This window comes from Ursus americanus, chromosome 31 (assembly GCF_024610735.1).
Source record: "Ursus americanus isolate L20-20 chromosome 31, mUrsAme1.1.p, whole genome shotgun sequence".
NCBI lineage: Eukaryota > Metazoa > Chordata > Mammalia > Carnivora > Ursidae > Ursus > Ursus americanus.
In genome coordinates this window covers 9712450-9735315 of record NC_142157.1, presented here as the reverse complement: position 1 = coordinate 9735315, position 22866 = coordinate 9712450, and the positions used below count along the sequence as shown (strand labels likewise).

Here is a 22866-nt window from a genome sequence, read left to right as displayed (position 1 = left end):
CAACTCAAGGGCTTCATTTTCCTCAGAGCTTTATTGAATCAAATAGTCTGGGAAGCATTTGTCAAAACACTTAATAGCAAATATACTAGCTACAGCTGCCTGGGGCAAGAGATAACAGTCAGGGCAAACAGTAGATATACTGAAAAATCCTGGGGGAAAGACTGGGAAAGGGGATATGTAGGGATGTAAGAGCTATGGAAAGCTCTGAGGTATGCAGAAAGTCACACACATGCACAGGACTGGAGGCTTGCTCATAAAAGATCTGGGAAGATCCTGAACTTCCATCTCTGGCTGACCTTTAGGCTCCATAGAGGCAGGAAATGAAGAGTTATATACAGTTGGCTAAGAACTAAAGGAGTGTCCAAGTGCAGCCAATCTGCAAAGATTGGGAGATGATGAGGATAAGGATTTTGATTACTAAAATCACTTACAGAAATCTCTGGCAAGTCACTAGCTGACCAATAAGCTTATATAACAGAGACTAAAGTGGCCACTAATGACAAAGAATATAGTCTTTACAAAATTAGTTTAAAAAAGTCACTAAAGAAGCCAATAAAATCCTCCAAAAACCTGCAACAACAAATCATGGGGAGGAAGAAAGACCTGATTTCCAGTTACCACATTATAATATTCAAAGTGTCCATGTTCAAAAAAATTATGAAGCATGTAAAGAAACAAAATAGCACCCATTATTAGGAAGAAAAGAAATTAACAACAACTGTCCCCAGGGAAGCAGAAATTGTACTTACCAAAGACTTTAAATCATTTTATGCATGCTGAAAGAGATAAAGGAAATCATAGACAAAGAAGTAAAGATAACCAGGAGAAGTGTCTTACCAAGTAGACAGTATCGAAGAGATAAAAACCATAAATAGGAGTCAAATAAATGGAGCTAAAAAATTATAACAATTAAAATAAAAATTCCCCAGAGGGGCATAACAATAGATTTGATCAGGCAGAAGAAAGGATCAGTGAACCTGAAGATGGGTCCGTTGAGATTATCCAGTCTGGAGAGCAGAAAAAACAAAAAATGAAGAAAAGGAGACAGTATCTGACTGCTTTGTGGAAACTTACCATGCTTGCCAATCTACACATAATAGAAATCCAAAAAGGAGAGGAGAGAGAGAAAGGGGCACAAAGATTATGTGAAGAAATAATGATTGAAAATTTCCTCAAACTGGTAAAAGATATGAATCTATGCATCCAAGAAGGTCAACAAACTTTGGGTAGGATAAACTCAAAGAGACTCACACCAGGACACATTACAATTAAACCAACAAAGCCCAAGAGAGTCTTGAAAACACCAAGAAAAAAGTGACTTGTTGTGTAGATGGAATCCTCAATCAGGTTAACAGCTAATTTCTTATCAGAAACCAAGGAGACCCAGAGGTAGTGGATGATTAATTTGAAGAGTTGAAAGAAAAACCTGTCAAACAAGAATTCTATATCTGTCAAAACTATCCTTCAAAAATGAAGGAGAAATAGTACTTTCCTAGATAAACAGAAGCTCAAGTAGTCACCTGTAGACCTGCCCTACAAGAAATGCTAAGGGGAAACGTAAGGCTTAAATGGAAGGATACCAGACATAATTCAGAGCCATATGAAGAAATAAAGAACACCAATATAGATTAGCTACATGGGCAATAGAAAAGCCAGTGTTATTATATTTTTTGTTTGTAATTCTGATTTTATTTTATATATGATTTGAGACAAATGCATAAAATAATAATTAGAAATCTATGTCATGGGCACACAGTATTTAAAGATATAATTTGTGACAATTACAATATATAGGGGACAAAACTATATAAGAGCGGAGATTGAAGCTACTCTTCTACTATTGAAGCTAAACTGGTGTTAATTCAGACTGGATTGTTATATTTTTAAGATGTTAATTTTAAACTTCCGGAGAACCACTAAGAAAACAACTAAAAGGTATACAGAAAAGTAAGTAAGAATACAGTAAAAATTGTATCCTAGATAAAATAAACACAAAAGAAGGCAGTAATGGAGGAGTTGAAAAACAGATATGACATATAAAACAAATACCAAAATGGCAGAAGTAAGTACTTTATCAGTAATTCCTTTAAATGAAAATTAAAAGGCAGAGATGGCAGAATGAATTAAGAAACAAGATCCAACTATATACTGTGTACCAACATCCTAAGTATTCTGCACTGCAAACTGTAGTGCCTTGACTCAGGAAGTCTTCATGTTTCTGTCTCACTTTCCTTTCCAGAACTTCAGCTGGAAACTCTCAAGGCAGTAAGCTGGGAAAAACTTAGGGCTCCCTTTATTTCTTTCCCATCTCTCAGAGCTCACTTCTTTTTTCCTTTAGGTCTGAAATCATAAAAACTATTTTTTTAATTGTTTTTGTTTTTCCCCATACAGTTTTCTGGTATTTTAGTTATTCTACGTGGGAGAACAAGTCCTATCCCTGTTATTCCATCTTGTCTGCAAGCAGAAGCCATTATTAATTAAAATTTATTCATTTATAAAATTCACGTAATAGGTTAGGGTTATCATTTTTTACCTATTAAATTTGAATTTTATTAGGAAACTTGGATTTTTATCAATTACTCTATAAACAAGACTAATATTGATAACCTTATAATTGTTCAAGGCAAAAGTATTTCTTTGGCCTTTAAAAAATCATTTTAATGGTGAGAAATATGTTAATTGAAAAGGCATTGCCATCTTTTTTTAGTATTGTATAAAACACAGTGCTTTAACTGATCTTAATGAATAAAGTCATTTTTTTTCATTTTTTCTCTCTCTTTTTTTAAAGTAGGCTCCATGCCTAGCATGGAGCCCAACGCAGGGCTTAAACTCACAATCCTGAGATCAAGACCTGAGCTGAGATCAAGAATTGGATGCTTAACTGACTGAGCCACCAGGTGCCCCTGTCTTTTTTCTCCTTAAGAGTAAGAGGGAAAAAAATTAATTTGGATGTCTTGATAAGTATTCATTGCCAATAAGCTATTTCTCATGTCTCAAGAAAATACCTATTGTGTGTACTTGGCCGTTATGGACTTCTAACCCATATTAACAAGAGCAGTTATAGTTGGAAGGAAAGAAAGCTTCATCGGGCATTCTAATTACTGACCTGGAAACAGTACAGCTGGAAATGTGGTTCTAAGTTCATTTTAAAAAATAAAATGCTTTGCTCTAAAAGCATTAATTTCAGTAGCAGGAAATCCCCAAATTTGGACATTTTATATGTAATTTTAGGTTTAATCAAAATAATTTTGTGTGGGGCGCCTGGGTGGCACAGCGGTTAAGCATCTGCCTTCAGCTCAGGGCATGATCCCAGCGTTCTGGGATCGAGTCCCACATCAGGCTCCTCCGCTATGAGCCTGCTTCTTCCTCTCCCACTCCCCCTGCTTGTGTTCCCTCTCTCACTGGCTGTCTCTGTCTCTGTCGAATAAATAAATAAAAATCTTTTAAAAAAAATAATTTTGTTCATCTATGTCTGTGCTGACCTCTCACCCTGAGAGTTGCTTTAGATTAGAATACTCTGCTCATTTAGATGAAAGGAGGCTTTAGCCTTCAGTGATGGAAAAGTAGAAATTTGATGGCTCACTAACGTTGATATGAAAAAAGAATACAAAAAAAAGTCATATCTTTTTTTTTTTTCAATTCCTCCAAAACTGTTTTTTTTCCAGTATAAGTTACAGTTAGGATGCATAACAAGATTATATACACTCTAGCTGTGATACCAGAAAAAAATAATTCTTCATACATTATAAAGTAATAATACTTGGTCCTGTATCAATAAGCCATAATATATTTTTGACATAATATTTATTATAATGTATATTTCTTGACATAAATATTAAACTATGAAGAGTTTGTGGTGTGATTAAAAAATGATTTACATAATTAGTCTTTGATAGGAAAATTTTAGAAATGAATTTACTAGAATATTTGCTAATAAGAGTTGTAATGTAGTATATCCCTGCCAAGTGGTATTTCATGGTTTTCGAAGCCTACCTTTGGGTCACACAGTAAGGCTGGATATTGGTCAATAGATCAGAATCCATAATGTCAATATATGGATAAATTGAAGCTATTGTTCCAGTTTTGATTGGATAATTTTAGAATGGTGCATGGATGGATGAGTGAATGAACAAATCAGATGTGTAACAGGAGAACAGCAGATTGTTTCATTTAAGAGTGTCCTAGTATATCTCTTCCCCCAACCTTCTTTCTTCCTCCTAGCCAGAAGGAAAGAGAATTAGACTTAAAAGGACACATATTCTTCTGGGCAGAGAAGGCAAGTCACATACAGAATGCATCTGGAGGGTTAATTGTGTTGTGTCACCTTACAAAAATTATCAACATGACCAGAGTTAAGATGGCAGAGGAGTAGGAGACACCGTTTTCAGCCGGTCCTCCGAGTCGAGCTGGATAGGTACCAGACCAGCCTAAACAACCACGGAACCAGCCTGAGACGCAGGAAGATACATCTGGATCTCTACAAATGAACATCTCCAGCGCTGAGTATTGAGGTACGAAGCGGGGAGCCATGAAACTGTGCACAGATATCGGAAGATAAACGGAAGGGGGAGGGAGCCGCCGCGTTCGGGCGCCGGGAAGCGGTAGCCACTTGCACGGGAGAGCGGGCGGGGCTCGTGGTCGGCACCCGCAAAACAGCAGACTGAGACCGTGAGCCGGGTGCGCGCGCCACCAGGCATCTCGCGGAACCCCGGAATCCCGGTGCGCTCACTGGATCCAGACTGAGACCGGGAGATCCGGGAGCGCGCGCGGGGCGGCTGGCGGCTGGCGGCTGGCGGCGTTAGAAACACAAAGGACAGAGACGCGCCGGCCCTGGAAGTGAGGGCTGGGATGCCGGGTGTGGGGCGCACATCCCGGACGCTGCAGGGTTGAGCAGCACCAACAGAAACAGAGTTAAAGTGGCCAGAACATTAGTAGAGAACGGGCCGCAATCCCTCTGTTCTGAGACAGAGGCTGAAATTTGGCCGCTGCTGCTCTGACTCTCAGAAGAGGCACAGCAAACCGCCAGGGAAAGCCGCCAGAGAACAAAAGCCTGGAAATACCGGCTCAGGGAGTGCCCATCCCCATCCCCCCTCGCAGGGGACGCCGAGACTCTAACCAAACAGGGTTGCCTGAGTATCGGCGCGGCAGGCCCCTCCCCCAGAACACAGAAGGCAGGCTGAAAAATCAAGACGCCCACAACCCGGGCGCCTGGGTGGCGCAATCATTGAGCGCCTGCCTTCGGCTTAGGGCGTGATCCCGGCGTTCCGGAAAGGAGTCCCTCATCGGGCTCCTCCGCTGGAAGCCTGCTTCTTCCTCTCCCACTCCCCTGCTTCTGTTCCCTCTCTCGCTGGTTGGCTGCCACATAAATAAATAAATAAAATCTTTAAAGAAGAAGCCCACATCCCTAAGATCCCTATAAAACAAGGGGCACGGCCTGGGACCCAGTCAATAATTTGGGCTCTGGAAACCCCGCAACCTCTCTTCATCAGAATGACAAGAAGGAGAAGCCCCCCCCAGCAAAGAAAAGACAGTGATTCTGTGGCCTCTGCCACAGAAATAATGGATATGGATGTAACCAAATTATCAGAAATGGAATTCAGAGTAACGATGGTCAAAATGATGAGTAGAATTGAAAAAACTATTAACGAAAAGGTTACTGAGAATATAGAATCCCTAAGAACAGAAATGAGAGCGAATCTGACAGAAATTAAAAATTCTATGAGCCAAATGCAGGCAAAACTAGAGGCTCTGACGGCCAGGGTCGCAGAAGCAGAGGAACGGGTTAGTGAATTGGAGGATGGGTTAATAGAGGAAAAAATGAAAATAGAAGATGGTCTTAAAAAAATCCACGCCCACGAATGTAGGTTACGGGAGATTACTGACTCAATGAAACGATCCAATGTTAGAATCATCGGCATCCCCGAGGGGGTGGAGAAAAACAGAGGTCTAGAAGAGATATTTGAACAAATTGTAGCTGAAAACTTCCCTAATCTAGCAAGGGAAACAAACATTCGTGTCCAAGAGGCAGAGAGGACCCCTCCCAAGCTCAACCATGACAAACCTACGCCACGTCACGTCATAGTGCAATTCGCAAATATTAGATGCAAGGATACAGTATTGAAAGCGGCCAGGGCAAAGAAATTTCTCACGTACCAAGGCAAAAGCATCAGAATTACGTCAGACCTGTCTACACAGACCTGGAATGAGAGAAAGGGTTGGGAGAGCATATTTAAAGCTCTTTCAGAGAAAAACATGCAGCCAAGGATCCTTTACCCAGCAAGGCTGTCATTCAGAATTGATGGAGAAATAAAGACATTTCAGAATCGCCAGTCACTAACCAATTTTGTAACCACGAAACCAGCCCTACAGGAGATATTACGGGGGGTTCTATAAAAGTAAAAAGGCCCCAAGAGTGATACAGAACAGAAAGTCACAGCCAATACAAACAAAGACTTTACTGGCAACATGGCAACATTAAAATCATATCTCTCAGTAATCAGTCTTAATGTAAATGGTTTGAACCATCCCATAAAACGCCACAGGGTTGCAGATTGGATAAAAAGAAATGACCCATCCATTTGCTGTCTACAAGAGACTCATTTCAAACCCAAAGATGCATTCAGACTGAGAGTAAGGGGATGGAGTACCATCTTTCATGCAAATGGACCTCAAAAGAAAGCTGGGGTAGCAATTCTCATATCAGATAAATTGGATTTTAAACTACAGACTATAGTTAGAGATGCAGAAGGGCACTATATTATTCTTAAGGGAAGTATTCAACAAGTGGATATGACAATTATAAATATATATGCCCCCAACAGGGGAGCAGCAAGATACACAAGCCAACTCTTAACCAGAATAAAGAGACATATAAATAAAAATACATTAATAGTAGGGGACCTCAACACTCCACTATCAGAAATAGACAGAACACCCTGGCAAAAACTAAGCAAAGAATCAAAGGCTTTGAATGCCATACTCGACGAGTTGGACCTCATAGATATATATAGAACACTACACCCCAGAACCAAAGAATACTCATTCTATTCTAATGCCCATGGAACATTCTCAAGAATAGACCATGTTCTGGGACACAAAACAGGTCTCAACCGATACCAAAAGATTGAAATTATCCCCTGCATATTCTCAGACCACAATGCTCTGAAATTGGAACTCAACCACAAGGAAAAATTTGGAAGAAACTCAAACACTTGGAGACTAAGAACCATCCTGCTCAGGAATGACTCGATAAACCAGGAAATCAAAAATCAAATTAAACAATTTATGGAGACCAATGAGAATGAAAATACAACAGTCCAAAACCTATGGGATACTGCAAAGGCAGTCCTAAGGGGGAAATACATAGCCATCCAAGCCTCACTCAAAAGAATAGAAAAATCTAAAATGCAGTTTTTATATTCTCACCTCAAGAAGCTGGAACAGCAACAGAGGGACAGGCCTAATCCACGCACGAGGAAGCAGTTGACCAAAATTAGAGCTGAAATCAATCAAGCAGAAACCAGAAGTACAGTAGAGCAGATCAACAGGACTAGAAGCTGGTTCTTTGAGAGAATCAATAAAATTGACAGACCACTGGCAAGACTTATCCAAAAGAAAAGAGAAAGGACCCAGATTATTAAAATTATGAATGAAAAAGGAGAGGTCACGACGAGCACCATTGAAATTGGAAGGATTATTAGAAATTTTTATCAACAGCTATATGCCAATAAACTAAGCAATCTGGAAGAGATGGAATCCTTCCTGGAAACCTATAAACTACCAAGATTGAAACAAGAAGAAATTGATTCCTTAAACAGGCCAATTAATTATGAAGAAATTGAGTCAGTGATAAACAACCTTCCAAATAACAAAACTCCAGGCCCGGACGGTTTTCCTGGGGAATTCTACCAAACATTCAAAGAAGAAATAATACCTATTCTCATAAAGCTATTTCAAAAAATAGAAACAGAAGGAAAGCTACCAAACTCATTCTATGAGGCCAATATTACCTTGATCCCCAAACCAGGCAAAGACCCCCTCAAAAAGGAGAATTACAGACCGATTTCCCTAATGAATATGGACGCCAAAATCCTCAACAAGATACTTGCTAATAGAATCCAACAGTACATTAAAAGGATTATCCATCACGATCAAGTGGGATTCATACCTGGGATGCAAGCGTGGTTCAATATTCGCAAATCAATCAGCGTGATACATCATATCAACAAGAAAAGACTCAGGAACCATATGATCCTCTCAATCGATGCCGAAAAAGCATTTGACAAAATACAGCATCCTTTCCTGATTAAAACCCTTCAGAGTGTAGGAATAGAAGGTACATTTCTCAATCTCATAAAAGCCATCTATGAAAAGCCTACTGCAAATATTATTCTCAATGGGGAAAAGCTGGAAGCCTTTCCCTTAAGATCAGGAACTCGACAAGGATGCCCACTCTCACCACTATTATTCAATATAGTACTAGAAGTCCTTGCAACAGCAATCAGACGACAAAAAGGGATCAAAGGTATTCAAATTGGCAAAGAAGAAGTCAAAATGTCTCTCTTTGCAGATGACATGATACTCTATATGGAAAACCCAAAAGAAGCCACTCCCAAACTATTAGAAGTTATAGAGCAATTCAGTAACGTGGCGGGATACAAAATAAATGCTCAGAAATCAGTTGCATTTCTATACACGAATAACGAGACCGAAGAAAGAGAAATTAGGGAATCCATCCCATTTACAATAGCACCAAAAACCATACGTTACCTTGGAATTAACTTAACCAGAGACGTAAAGGACCTATATTCTAGAAACTATAAATCACTCTTAAAAGACATTGAGGAAGACATAAAAAGATGGAAAGATATTCCATGCTCATGGATCGGAAGAATTAACATAGTTAAAATGTCCATGCTACCCAGAGCAATCTACACTTTCAATGCTATCCCGATCAAAATACCAAGGACATTTTTCAAAGAACTGGAACAAACAGTCCTTAAATTTGTATGGAAACAGAAAAGGCCCCGAATCTCCATGGAACTGTTGAAAAGGAAAAACAAAGCTGGGGGCATCACAATGCCGGATTTCGAGCTGTACTACAAAGCTGTGATCACAAAGACAGCATGGTACTGGCACAAAAACAGACACATAGACCAATGGAACAGAATAGAGAGCCCAGAAATGGACCCTCGGCTCTTTGGGCAACTAATCTTTGATAAAGCAGGAAAAAACATCCAGTGGGAAAAAGACAGTCTCTTCAATAAATGGTGCTGGGAAAATTGGACAGCTACATGCAAGAGAATGAAACTTGACCACTATCTCACACCATACACAAAAATAAACTCCAAATGGATGAAAGACCTCGATGTGAGACAGGAATCCATCAAAATTCTAGAGGAGAACATAGGCAACAACCTCTACGACATCGGCCAAAGCAAACTTTTTCATGACACATCCCCAAAGGCAAGAGAAACAAAAGATAAAATGAATTTATGGGACTTCATCAAGATTAAAAGTTTCTGCACATCCAAGGAAACAGTCAGAAAAACTAAGAGGCAGCCCACGGAATGGGAGAATATATTTGCAAATGACACTACAGATAAAGGACTGGTATCCAAGATCTACAAAGAACTTCTCAAACTCAATACACGAGAAACAAATAAACAAATCAAAAAATGGGCAGAAGATATGAACAGACACTTTTCCAATGAAGACATACAAATGGCTAACAGACACATGAAAAAATGTTCAAAATCATTAGCCATCAAGGAAATTCAAATCAAAACCACACTGAGATACCACCTTACGCCAGTTAGAATGGCAAAAATAGACAAGGCAAGAAACAACAATTGTTGGAGAGGATGTGGAGAAAAGGGATCCCTCCTACATTGTTGGTGGGAATGCAAGTTGGTACAGCCACTCTGGAAAACAGTGTGGAGGTCCCTTAAAAAGTTAAAAATTGAGCTACCCTATGATCCAGCCATTGCACTACTGGGTATTTACCCCAAAGATACAGACGTAGTGAAGAGAAGGGCCATATGCACCCCAATGTTCATAGCAGCAATGTCCACAATAGCTAAATTGTGGAAGGAGCCGAGATGCCCTTCAACAGATGACTGGATTAAGAAGTTGTGGTCCATATATACAATGGAATATTACTCAGCTATCAGAAAGAACGAGTTCTCAACATTTGCTACAACATGGACAGCACTGGAGGAGATAATGCTAAGTGAAATAAGTCAAGCAGAGAAGGACAACTATCATATGATTTCTCTCATCTATGGAACATAAGAACTAGGATGATCGGTAGGGGAAGAAGGGGATAAAGAAAGGGGGGGTAATCAGAAGGGGGAATGAAACATGAGAGACTATGGACTATGAGAAAGAAACTGAGGACTTCAGAGGGGAGGGGGGTGGGGGAATGGGATAGACCGGTGATGGGTAGTAAGGAGGGCACGTATTGCATGGTGCACTGGGTGTTATACACAACTAATGAATCATCGAGCCTTACATCGGCAACCAGGGATGTACTGTATGGTGACTAACATAATATAATAAAAAATCATTTAAAAAAAAATTATCAACATGACCAAAACAAAAGCAAATTTTTGATAATAAAAAAATTCTGTATAAAAACAAATTCTGTTTTTCTCTGCTGTTAAAACAGGCGGTTCTCCTTCTGTGGACTAGAAATCTTAATGTGTTGTTTAAAAAATATTTTATTTATGTATTTATGTATTTATTTATTTATTTGAGAGAGAGAGATGAGAGAGAGAGAGACCATGATGAGGAGAGAAGCAGAGGGGGAGGGAGAGAGAATCTGAAGCAGACTCTGAACTGAGTGCAGGGCTCCATCTCATGACTGAGAGGTCATGACCTGAGCTGAAAACCAAGAGTTGGACACTTAACCAACTGAGCCACCTGGGCACCCCAAGAAACCTTATACTTAATATTGCCCTGAAAATACAATGACAAAATTAGGGCTGTCATTAGGCTCTCAAGTAACAGCTTCACAGAGATTTCTGGAAGTTCATTAAAATGATAATTTTTCTCATGTGCCCAATTGACTTAAGAGCAATATAGACCTGTCCAAATATACATTCTGAGGGAATAAAACACTTGTTACTGTGTGGAGGAAACGTAGGTGAGACTTTATTTTGGGAGTTAGGGGGAGATGGCTTAATATCTCTTTCAGGTGCTGTTGCCCTAATGTACTCTGAGATTGTAGGATCCTGTTATATCGTAAAAAAATATATTACATAATACTATAAAATGATAATTTAGTGCCTATATAACCTCACTGTTGTTTCTATCCAAAACCATCTTCTAATTCCTCTTCAAGCTTATTTCTATTTTTTAGCCAAGTGATTTTTTTCTTAAAGTCCAAACTAAAAACGGAAAGTTGGCCTGATTTATTTGCCTGCATATGTATCTAGAATTTGATATCCTTTAGTTTTCTCATCCTCTAGCTCCAATCCATTGGCATGTCCTGGGGGCTACTCTGCAGAGGATAGCCCGGATGTGTGTGCTTCCCATCATCCCTACTGCTTATGCCCTAGCTCAAGCCGCCATCATCTTCTTACTCCTCTCCTCACTTCCAATATTGATCTCCCCTTTCCACTTAACCACGATAGTCTACTAGGACTGCCATGACATAATACCTCAGACCAGGCAGCTTTGACAACAGAAATTTAATTTCTCATCTTTCTGAAGGCCAAGATCAAGATGCCATCAGGATTGGTTTCTGATGAGAGCTCTCTTCCTGGCTTGTAGATGGCTGCCTTCTCACTCCATCCTCACATTGTGGAGAGAGAGAGAGACATCTCTGGTGTTTTCCCCTCTTCTTATAAGGACAACAGACCTATCAGATTAGGGCCCCACCCTCATGACCTCATTTGATTTAACCCTAATTTACAGGGCCCTATCTCCAAATATTGTCACCTTGAGGGTTAGGGCTTCAATATATGAATTTGAGGGGGAACACAATTCAGTCCATAACAGTTAGATGAATCTTTAAAAAGTTAAAATCAGATCATGTTTCTCCCTGTTTAAAACTCCCCAATGGCTTCTGATCACTTTGAAAATAATATCTAAACTCCTTACCTTGACTTTCAAAACTATGTAATCAGGTCCCTGTCTACCCTTCTTACCCAGGGCCACTTTGCACCACTCCAGGAGTCATGGTTCCTACACAAGAAAATCACTTATGCAGAGACCCTCGTCTGTACTCCTTTCAGTACATCTTAATGTATCTCACCAGGCATCCTCCCTGTTTGGTCACCTGCAGAGGCGGATGGACCCTTCTCACCCAAAGTTCAGTTCACATGTCCAGACAGATGATGCCACACACATCCTAAGAAGGTATAACAAAAGTTTATTACTTATTTACCTGAGATCTTTGAGGGGAGCAGAGCAGGCTTCCCAAGCAGGTCTGAAGTGGCTTTCAAGAGCAAAGAAAGGACATTGGCCTGGGTTTGTTTCTTTGTTGTTGTTTTTAATAGATAAGGGTAGGGCTGCAGTTTCTAGGAAAGGGGCATGCCTTGTTTGAATCTCCTGCCAGCATCAAAGGAGGGAGTGCCCAGCTTTTCTTATCAGCTTGTCCAGGTATAGAACACAAGGGAAGAAGGTGGAGTGAGGCTCTCAGCAATCAAACATCAAAAATCAGTCAGAATTCTACTCCCCTAGCTTCTTCTTCTTCAAGAGGTTTTGACTCTTTTGGGCCCTTTGCTCTTGCATATAATTTTAAGGATCATGTCAAATCCCATAAAAAGCCCTGAGAGATTTTGATCAGAATTGCATTGAATCTATGAACGAATTTGGAGAATCACTAACATCTTTAGGTTATTGAGCCTTTCCATCCAAGAACACTGTGTAAATAAGTTTTTCCAGTTATGGTTTTTGTAATAATTAGTCATATGTATGATACGGTTTTTGCTGCTTTTGTAAAATTGTTTTATATGAAATTACATTCCCAACTGAATTATACCTTATCAGGTAAGATAATGCTCCTTATCAGGTTAAGGAAGTTCCCTTGTATTCCTAGTTTGCTCAGAATTTTTATCAAGGATAGGTGTGAACTTATCAAAACTGTTTTTTACCTATTACCATACCTTATACTTTTTTGTTGAAAGCCAGACATGATGTACTGAGTAAAAGGAACTCTGGTAAATAGTCCTTTAGTAATGTAGTGATAAAGTGTAGGAGGGAAAGTGTCCTAGAGTCCTGTGATTAGGTCTCACTGTTTTAGCAAGCTTGTGACCCTAGGCTGTGAAATTCACAAGTAGTTCTGAGATTTCCCTTCCCACCTTAGAAGGGACAGGTTGATTTGAGAAGTCTGGAGTTGTATATTTCTCATCCCCTACATGGAATTATAAAGGGGGCGCTCAATTTGGATTTTTCTCTTGTCACACATAGGAAGACTAGAGCCAGGTGGAGTTGAGTATTTCCCTTTCCCCAGTTGGTTAGTCTCAGATAAAATCCCCAGAAGGTTAGCCTTTGGTAAAGTAGTTTCTTTTGAGGACAGGCCTTATTATGAAAAACAGAATGCTCTGGTGTATCTCAAAATGATTATTTTTCCCTTCTCCCTGTCAGAAACAGGAGGGTTTTTTTGTTTTTTGTTTTGTTGTTGTTGTTGTTGTTTTTCTCTGATATTCAGTATGCGAGCTTGGTAAGGCTTCTGGAGGTAAAAAATCACCAAGTTGTGGGGCCCCCTTCGATGACTGGGTCCCTCTGGGGTTTTAAATTCTCAGACTTGTCCACACGGGGCCTCCAGCAATTCATCAATTATAGTTTAGATTTTTTTCTAACCTGGTACTGGTTCTTGTGACTGTTTCTGCTCCAGGAGTTGTAATTTTCTAAAATCGCCTATCTTTCTCTTCAGTTTTTGGGAACAGCAGTTTGGTGTGACCTCACTTTTCAGACAGATCTAAGAAGAATTGTTGATTTTTTAGTTTGTCTATCTTTCACTTGTCATTAGATTAAGGCACTGACTTTCAAGTGCCTTACATGACAGACTGGAAAACAGAAGCTGTTTTTGTATTTTGATGCCACTTTTTAGTTTGCTCAAACTTTAGAATATTATACAAGATTTACCTTTAGAGTGACTCTCTTTTGTCCCTAATGATACTTCCTGTCCTAGGGTATTTTGTCTAATGTTAGTATAGCCACCTCGGGTTTCTTTCTTTTTTAAAAAAATAATTAGTTTTTTATTTTTTTGAATGGTATTATACTGGGATATCATTTTCCATTCTTTATTGTCAATATTCCTGTGTCCCTGTATTTTAAGTATGTCACCTGCAGACAGCTGTATTTTTCCAATCTTGTTATCTGTTTATTAACCGATGAGTTTAGTTAGTCCATAGACATTTATTGTGATTATTTATATATTTAAACTTGTTTCTATTATTTTGTTTTTATATTTCTTCTGCTGTTTTTACTTTTCCCCTTTAAAAATGGAATATTTGCTCTTTGTTTTAAAATTTAATTTGCTTTAATTCACTCTGGCATTTACATGCTATTTCTTTTTCTTTTTTTTTTTAATTTTATTTATTTATTCGACAGAGATAGAGACAGCCAGCGAGAGAGGGAACACAAGCAGGGGGAGTGGGAGAGGAAGAAGCAGGCTCATAGTGGAGGAGCCTGATGTGGGGCTCGATCCCATAACGCTGGGATCACGCCCTGAGCCGAAGGCAGACGCTTAACCGCTGTGCCACCAGGCGCCCCTTACATACTATTTCTATTCTTCGAGTGGTTACCCTTACAGTTTTATCACATATATTTAATTTGCCAAAATCTAAACTTCCCCAAACCACACAAAACACTTGAACTTTGTTTATTCTTCTCCAACTTACACTCTTGTTACCCAGCATTTTAGGTCTGATTCTTATTTAATCCTACAAATTAACTCTTACCATTTTAGATAGGTGGTATTTATTTATAAAACATGTTTACTATTTTACTTATTCTACATTACTGCTTGCATTTAAGAAATGCTATAACTTTCCATCTTTCATAGTATAGACCTCTCAATAGAATTCTATCAGTGTTTGACTATCTGAAAGTATCTCTATTTTACCTTAATTCTGAAAGGATCATTTCGCTTAATTCTGGAGTATTATGATTATATTCTCTCAGCATTTTGAAGACATCCCATGGTATTCTAGTATCTGGTGTTACTACTGAAAAATTTGTTAGTCATATTGCCAATCCTTACTGATTGATTTGTTTTTCCCTCTAGTTTCTGTCTTTCCATTTGTTTTAGATGTTTTGTAGTCCATTGTAACAGGTTTATGCATGAATTTTTCTTAAATATGTTCTCTTTTGGAATATATTGTGTTTCTCAAATCTGTGGATTCATGTATTTTTATCAATTCTGGAAAATTCTCAACAACTTCTAGCCAAATAGTCTCTCTTTGGTATCCTTGTATGCCCCTTCCTCCTATTGAGATTGCTTAGATATACAATGGACATTCTCATTTCCATACTCCATATCTCTTCATTTCTATGGCAGAACTAGCCATTTGTTCCATTTTCTAGCTTCCCTTGCTATTACGTTTGGTCTGAGTTCTGGCCAATGAGTTTAGATAAAGCAGGGTAATAAGCCATTCCTGTACATAAAAATTTCCCCTATAAAAATTAAAAAAACAAATATTGGCAAATTGAATTCAATAATAAATAAAGAGTATAATACAATAAGTGACTATAATGCACTATGGCTGAATGGTACTTATACCAGAAATGCAAGGTTGGTTTTACATTTAAAAATCAGAGTAAAGAAGAAAGAAAGTACGATTGTCTCAATAGATACAACAAGCTACATCTAACACCAGCCTTAGGTGAAATATTGAATGTTTTTCCCCAAATTATAGAGGAAATCAAGAATGTATACTATTGAAGTTTCTATAAAACATTACCCTGAAAGTCCTATCCAGTGTAATTAGACAAGATAATAAAATTTTGAAAACCCTGGAGACAAACTAGTTAAAGAAGTAGAATCTTAATAAGCTGCCCAAATTTGAGAAGAATTTTTATCAAAAAACACCCTGATTTGCCCAGGTACACAGCATCATAGGCAGGGGCTTACAGAAGAAGCAAGGACATTATGGATAGACATCACAATAATCAGTTGCATTTCCATACGCTAACAATGAACAATCCGAAAGGAAATTAAGAAAATTCCATTTATAATAGCATCAAAAAGAATAAAATATTTAAGGAAAAACCTAACCAAGGAAGTAAAAGACTTGTACACTGAAAACTATAAAATGTTGCTGAAAGAAATTAAAGACACAAATAAGTGGAAAACATCCCGTGTTCACAGAATTGAAGATTTCATATTGTTAAGATGTCAGTACTACTCAAAGAAATTTACAGCTTCAATTCAAACCCTATCAAAATCCCAATGATGTTAGGTTTTGGGGGGGAGTTGTTTTTGTTTGTTTGTTTTTGTTTTTTTGCAGAAATTGAACATCTATTCTAAACTTTCATAGGGAATCTCAAGTGACCCTGAATAGCTAAAGCATCCTGAAAAAGAACAAAATTGAAGGACTTACACTTCCTGATTTCAAAACTTATTGCAAAACTACGTCATCAAAATGGTGAATGAAGACAGACATATACAGCAATGGAATGGAATAGAGTCTGAAAATAAACACTCACATATTGGTCAATTTATTTTTGACAAGAGTGCCATGACAAGTGGATGGGGAAAGGAAAGTGTTTTCAGCAAATGTTGGGAAAACTGGATATCCACATACAAAAAAAAAAAAAAAATGAAGTTGGACCGTTACCATATACCATTTACAACCATTAACTCAAGGCAAATAAAAACCTAATGTAATACTAAAACTGTAAAACTGAGAAGAAAACATAGAAGAAAACCTTCATGACATTAGATTTGCCAATGATTTCTTGGAAATGACAACCAAAGCATAGGCAACAACAACAACAACCCAGATAAATTGGACTTCATCAAAATTAAAAAAAAAAACTTGTATGCATCGTAGGACAGTATCAACAGAGTGAAAAGGCATCCTACAGAATGTGGAAAAAATATTTGCAAACCATGTATCTGATAAAGGTTTCATATGCAGACCATATTAAGAACTGCTTCAACTGAACAACAACAAAAGCCAGTTAAGAAATGGGCAAAGCCCTTGAATGTACATTTCTCCAAAGAAGTTATGCAAATTTTCAAGAGGCAGATAAAAAGATGCTCAACATCGCTAGTCACTAAGGAAATGTAAATAAAAACCACAAGGAGCTACTACTTCAAACCCATTAGGATGGCTATTATATTTTTTAAAAATGGAAAACAACATGTGTTTGTAAGGATGTGGAGAAACTGGGTACAATGGTACAATGCTGGTGGGAATGTAAAATGGAATAGCACTATGGAAAACAGTTTAGTGGTTTCTAAGAAAGTAAATATAGGGGCGCCTGGGTGGCACAGCGGTTAAGCGTCTGCCTTTGGCTCAGGGCGTGATCCCGGAGTTCTGGGATTGAGCCCCACGTCAGGCTCTTCCTCTATGAGCCTGCTTCTTCCTCTCCCACTCCCCCTGCTTGTGTTCCCTCTCTCGCTGGCTGTCTCTCTCTCTGTCAAATAAATAAATAAATAAAATCTTAAAAAAAAAAAAAAGAAAGTAAATATAAGATGATTATGCCATATGATGAGCAATTCCATTCCTTGGTATATACTCAGAAGAAATGAAATCAGGGACTTTAAACAGGTATTTGTATACCAATGGTTACAAAAACATTATTCAAAATAGCCAGAAGGCCAAAACAATCCAGGTGTCCATGAATAGTTGAATGGATAAACCAAAAAAGTGATACATACATGCAGTGGAATATTACTCCGTCTTAAAAGGAAAGACATTCTGATGTATGCTACAAGCATTATACTAAGTAATATAACCTGACACAAAAAGTCAAATATTGTATGTTTCTACCTATTGGAGTTGCTTAAAATAGGCAAATTCATAGAGACAGAAAGACTAGAGGTAACCAGATGCTGGCTAAAGTTAAAGATTGGCATTACCAAGAGTTGACAAGAATGTAGAACAACTAAAACTCTCATATATTTTTGGTGTGAATATAAAATGATATAGCCACTTTGGAAATCTAGTTTACCAAACTAACTAAGGCCAAATATATGCTTAATCTATGACCCAGCCTCTACTCTATTTTTCTAGGATATAGAGAGCTAGAAATATCTCTACACTCACCATTTCAGCACATCAACAAGAAACTCAACACATTTCAAGTTCACAAGTTCTTTGAACTCATTAGAGAGCTGAGATTGAAGGGCAACCAACTAGCCCAAAATCTAAAGAGGGGCAAGTGCATGTAGGTAGAGACAAGATGCGAGCACTTGCCTATTTGAGAAACATGCAACCAAACAGTAAGAACAATTTAACCAGAATCCTTAAAGAATTGGTGGAGGCCAAGTGTGAGCTGGGGAGAGAATTTGGGTGTGCAGATACAAGGGAAAATTACATCCATTTCTGTACTTTTCTTCACAAACCTCATCAGGTGTTCACAGAAATGATACGTGAGAGTTCTGAGAATGAGTCCCTCCTTGTGCCAGCCTGGAGTGTGGGAATAGCAGCCAATGTGGGAATGGTTTAAAACCCTATCAATATCCTTTCCTGCTTAAACAGAACCTTAAACTACGGAGGAAAGGACAACAAATATTCACTCTTGGGACATTGATGAAACTTTGTTGCTGTTGGGGAAAGGGAAAAGAAAAAATATCTCCCCATTGAGGGAGGGCAGCGGTACATGCTGGGCCCAAAATTATACGCTGTGGGGACAGAGAAGCACTGAGGGGACCCTATCCCTTGACCCAGAGATACAGTGCATGCCTAAGACGGAAGCTTAATCAGAGCAAGCGAAAATGCTTCCCCTTATACCTCTGCCACATGGCTAAAGAGTATCAAGCTACAAGTAATAGTGAAATATTGCTGGGAGAATTGTAAGAGTATGGAGCAAGAGGTGCAGCCTAAAAGGGTAGCTTAGAGTTGGAGGAAGAGCAGACATTGGCAATTGATCCCCAACCTAAAAACCAAGTATTTATGAAAGAATTTGAAGACTATGGTGCACAACAAACCTTAGATCCAGCTCAATTGCTGACTAGATTGACTCGAAGCCCCACACTAAAGGACTAGAGGAAGGAAAGGGCATGTCCATTTCCAGGCATAAGAACAATTTACCTGAGTCATTACTAATGTAAGAAGAAAAACTACAAAGCATGTGGATAAACAAGAAGTAGAAAACAACACACCGTCAATAAACAAAGCAAACAACAGACCAGATTCAGATATGACACAGACGTTGGAACTGTCAGATTATTTAAGATAACTGTAATTGGAGTGAGTCCAAGATGGCGGAGGAGTAGGAGACCCTTTGTTCGTCTGGTCCCTGGAATTCAGCTAGATCGCTATCAAATCGTTCCGAACACCTGTAAACTCTACCGGAGATCTAAGAAAAGAATAGCTGCAACTCTACAAATAGAAAAGCCACCCCCTTCTGCAAGGTAAGAGGTGTGGAAGGGAATCTGAAGTGATAGATGGGAAGATAGATTGCAGGGGGAGGGAGCCCCTGCAAGCAGGCTACCAGAAAGTGAAAAAGCAGCGGAGCACACAATCGGAACTTCTAGAAGTCTGCTCTGGTGAGGGACATCCCTGCCTGAAAGGCGCTCAGGTGGTGAAGCAGGGTGGAATCCTAGGTGGGACAGTGTGGTCTCAGGATCCCTGGGGTCACAGGAAGACCAGGGGTGCCAGAGTACGGTCGAGTTCCCAGGCATCAGAGCAGGGAAGCCAGCTGCAAACACTGAGTCCAGGAGTGGGCTTTCAGCTTGGTTGCCACATACATCCTCCCTGGGGAGGAGCGGCATGGGTGTGTGCTGCAGGAGTTTGCAAGATTTGGAGACTCGAAGCAGGGTCTGAGGTAGAAACGCAAGAGTCACAGGCTGGGTGAGCATGGAGTGCGGGATGGAGACCAGGGAGACAGGAGTGATTGACTGTTTTTCCCTGAGGGCTCACTAAAGAATGGGCCCCCAAGCTTTCAGCTCCAAGGCTGGAGATTAGCAGGCTACTGTTTTCATTCTCATCCTCTAAAGCATCTGGGAAAGCAAAAGCCACAGGAAGCAATCTGGAGGCCCTCACTTAGCCTGGCCCCCTGGCAAGGGCAGTGCACACCGCTGGGGCAAAGACCCCTGAGAATCAGTGCAAGAGGCCCCTCCCCCAGAAGATCCGCAAGAACATCCAGCTAAGACCAAGTTTAGCGATCACAGAGAACTGCAGAACTCCAGTGCTAGAGGATTACAGCACATAGACTTCATGGTCATTTCCCCACGATTCTTTAGTCTTTAAATTTTAATTTTTTTCTCTTTCCTTTTTCAACAAATTTCTTATTAACTCTTTTTAAATTTTTTTTAATTTTCATTTTTGTAAGTACGTCTGCCCTTTCATTGTATTTAATTTTATTTTTGTATGTATAAAAGTTTTTCTTTCTCTACAATTTTGGGATGCAGTTTCTTCTAACAAACTGACCAAAATACACTCAGGATATAGTGGATTGCTTTGTTCTCATCACCTGTCTGTTTATATTCCTTCTTTTTTTTTTTTTAATTTTCATTTTAACAGTTACATGTATCCTTTCATTGTATTTAATTTTATTTTGTACATATATAAGTTTTTCTTTCTTTACATTTTGGGACCTAGTTTTCTAACAAACAGACCAAAATACAGGATCTAGTGTATTGCTCTGTTCTGTTCACCTGTCTGATTATATTCTTTCTCTTTTTTCTTATATTTTTTTCTGGTTTCAGGTCTCTTCTGATTTGTTTAGTGTATATGTCTCTGGGGTTGTTATTGCCATTTTCATATTTTGCTCTCTCATTCATCTATTCTTCTCTGGACAGAATGACAAGATGGAAAAACTCACCTCAAAAAAGAGAACAAGACGCAGTACTGACTGCCAGGGACCTAATCAGTATGGATATGAGAGTCAGAACTAGAGTTCAGAATAATGATTATAAATTATTATTATATTATAATAAGGATTATACCAACGCACTCTGTACACACTCACCTGTGGGCTTTCATATTCAAACTGCTGAAAACCAAAGACAAAGAAAAAATTCTTAAAGGCACCTAGAGAAAAGAGATGCATTAGTATAGAGGACCAATGCCATGAATCACAGGACTTCTCATCAGAAACCAGTCAAGCTGGAAGACAATGGAATGACATCTTTAAAGTGCTCAGAGAAAAAAAACCTGTTAACTCAAAATAATATACCTGCTAAGATACTTTTCAAAAATATAACTCCTTCAGGGGCGCCTGGGTGGCACAGCGGTTAAGCGTCTGCCTTCGGCTCAGGGCGTGATCCCAGCGTTATGGGATCGAGCCCCACATCAGGCTCCTCCGCTATGAGCCTGCTTCTCCCTCTCCCACTCCCCCTGCTTGTGTTCCCTCTCTCGCTGGCTGTCTCTATCTCTGTCGAATAAATAAATAAAATCTTTTAAAATATATATATAACTCCTTCAAAATCATTAAAATTGATAAACCTGGAAACCATGAAAAAAGGATAGAAGATGCTAATCACCAATATCAGGAATGAGAGAAAGGACAATAGAATCCCAGTGAGGGAATTCTACCAACAAGTCTATGCCCACAATTTTGACGGTTCCTCGAAAGACACAATCTACCAAAATTTACTGAAGAAGCAATTGATAACCTGAATATCCTATCAAAGAAGTTGAATTCATAGTTAAAAACCCTCCAGAAAAAAAGACTCCAGTCTAAGTGATTTAACTGGTGAAATCTTTAAACATTTAAGAAATAAAACACTTTCCTATTCATTATATAAGGCCAGCATTACCCTGATACCAAAATCAAAGCTGCTACAAGTAAACTACCGACCAGTATCTCTCATAAACAGACATGTAAAACCACTCAACAACAACAACAAAATACAGCATGTCCAAGTGGAGTTTGTCTTGGGAATGCAAGGTTGGTGCAACATTTAAAAAATCAGTATAATTTATTGTATTAACAGACTGAAGAAAGAAACCAGATGATCATCTCAGTAGATGCAGAAAAAGCACTTGTCAAAACCAGGAATAGCATGGAATTTCCTTAACCTGATGAAGGGTATTTACAGAGGCTAAATACCTTACTTAATAGTCAGAGACTAAATGCTTTTCCCATAAGACCTGACATGAGGCAATGATATCCCCTCCCCCCATTAACTGGAAGTTCTCGCCAGTACAATAAGGCAAGAAAAAGAAATAAAAGGCTTACAGATTAAAAGGGCAGTAATAAATCTCTATTCACAGATAACACAGTTGTCTATAAGCAAAAGACAAAAAAAATCTACAAAAAATACCCCTAAATTAGTGAGTGTACCAGGAACACAGGATACAAGGTTGGCATGTAAAAGTTAACTGTATTTCTCTATCCTAGCAATTGGAATAAAAATCTGTAGGGTGTATATGATGAAAACTACAAACACTGATGAAAGAAACCCAAGAGAGACATAAACAAATGGAGATATGTACCTAGTTCATGGATTGGGAGTCTCACCATGTTACAAAGTCAGTTCTTCCCAAAGTGATTGATAGATCCAATACAATCCCATTAGGAATTTTTGGGTTTTTTTAAAAAAGATTTTAACAAGCTGACAGGCAAATAAATGGGAGGAGTGAAAACAGTTCTGAAATCAAAGAAAAACTATCATTAAGACAGTGTTGTATTGGTGAAAGGATAGGCAAATAGATGGATGGAACAGAATGGAGAGCCTGGTATAGACCCATCTTTGAAAAAGATGAAAAAGCAATTAAAGAAAGGATGGTCTTTTCA

The 22866-nt window shown here is 38.8% G+C and overlaps 1 pseudogene; it reads left to right on the top strand.

Moving 5' to 3' along the window:
* The window catches only part of LOC123802273 (E3 UFM1-protein ligase 1 pseudogene), a 74139-nt pseudogene that overhangs the window by 12299 nt on the left and 38974 nt on the right, over nt 1–22866 (top strand).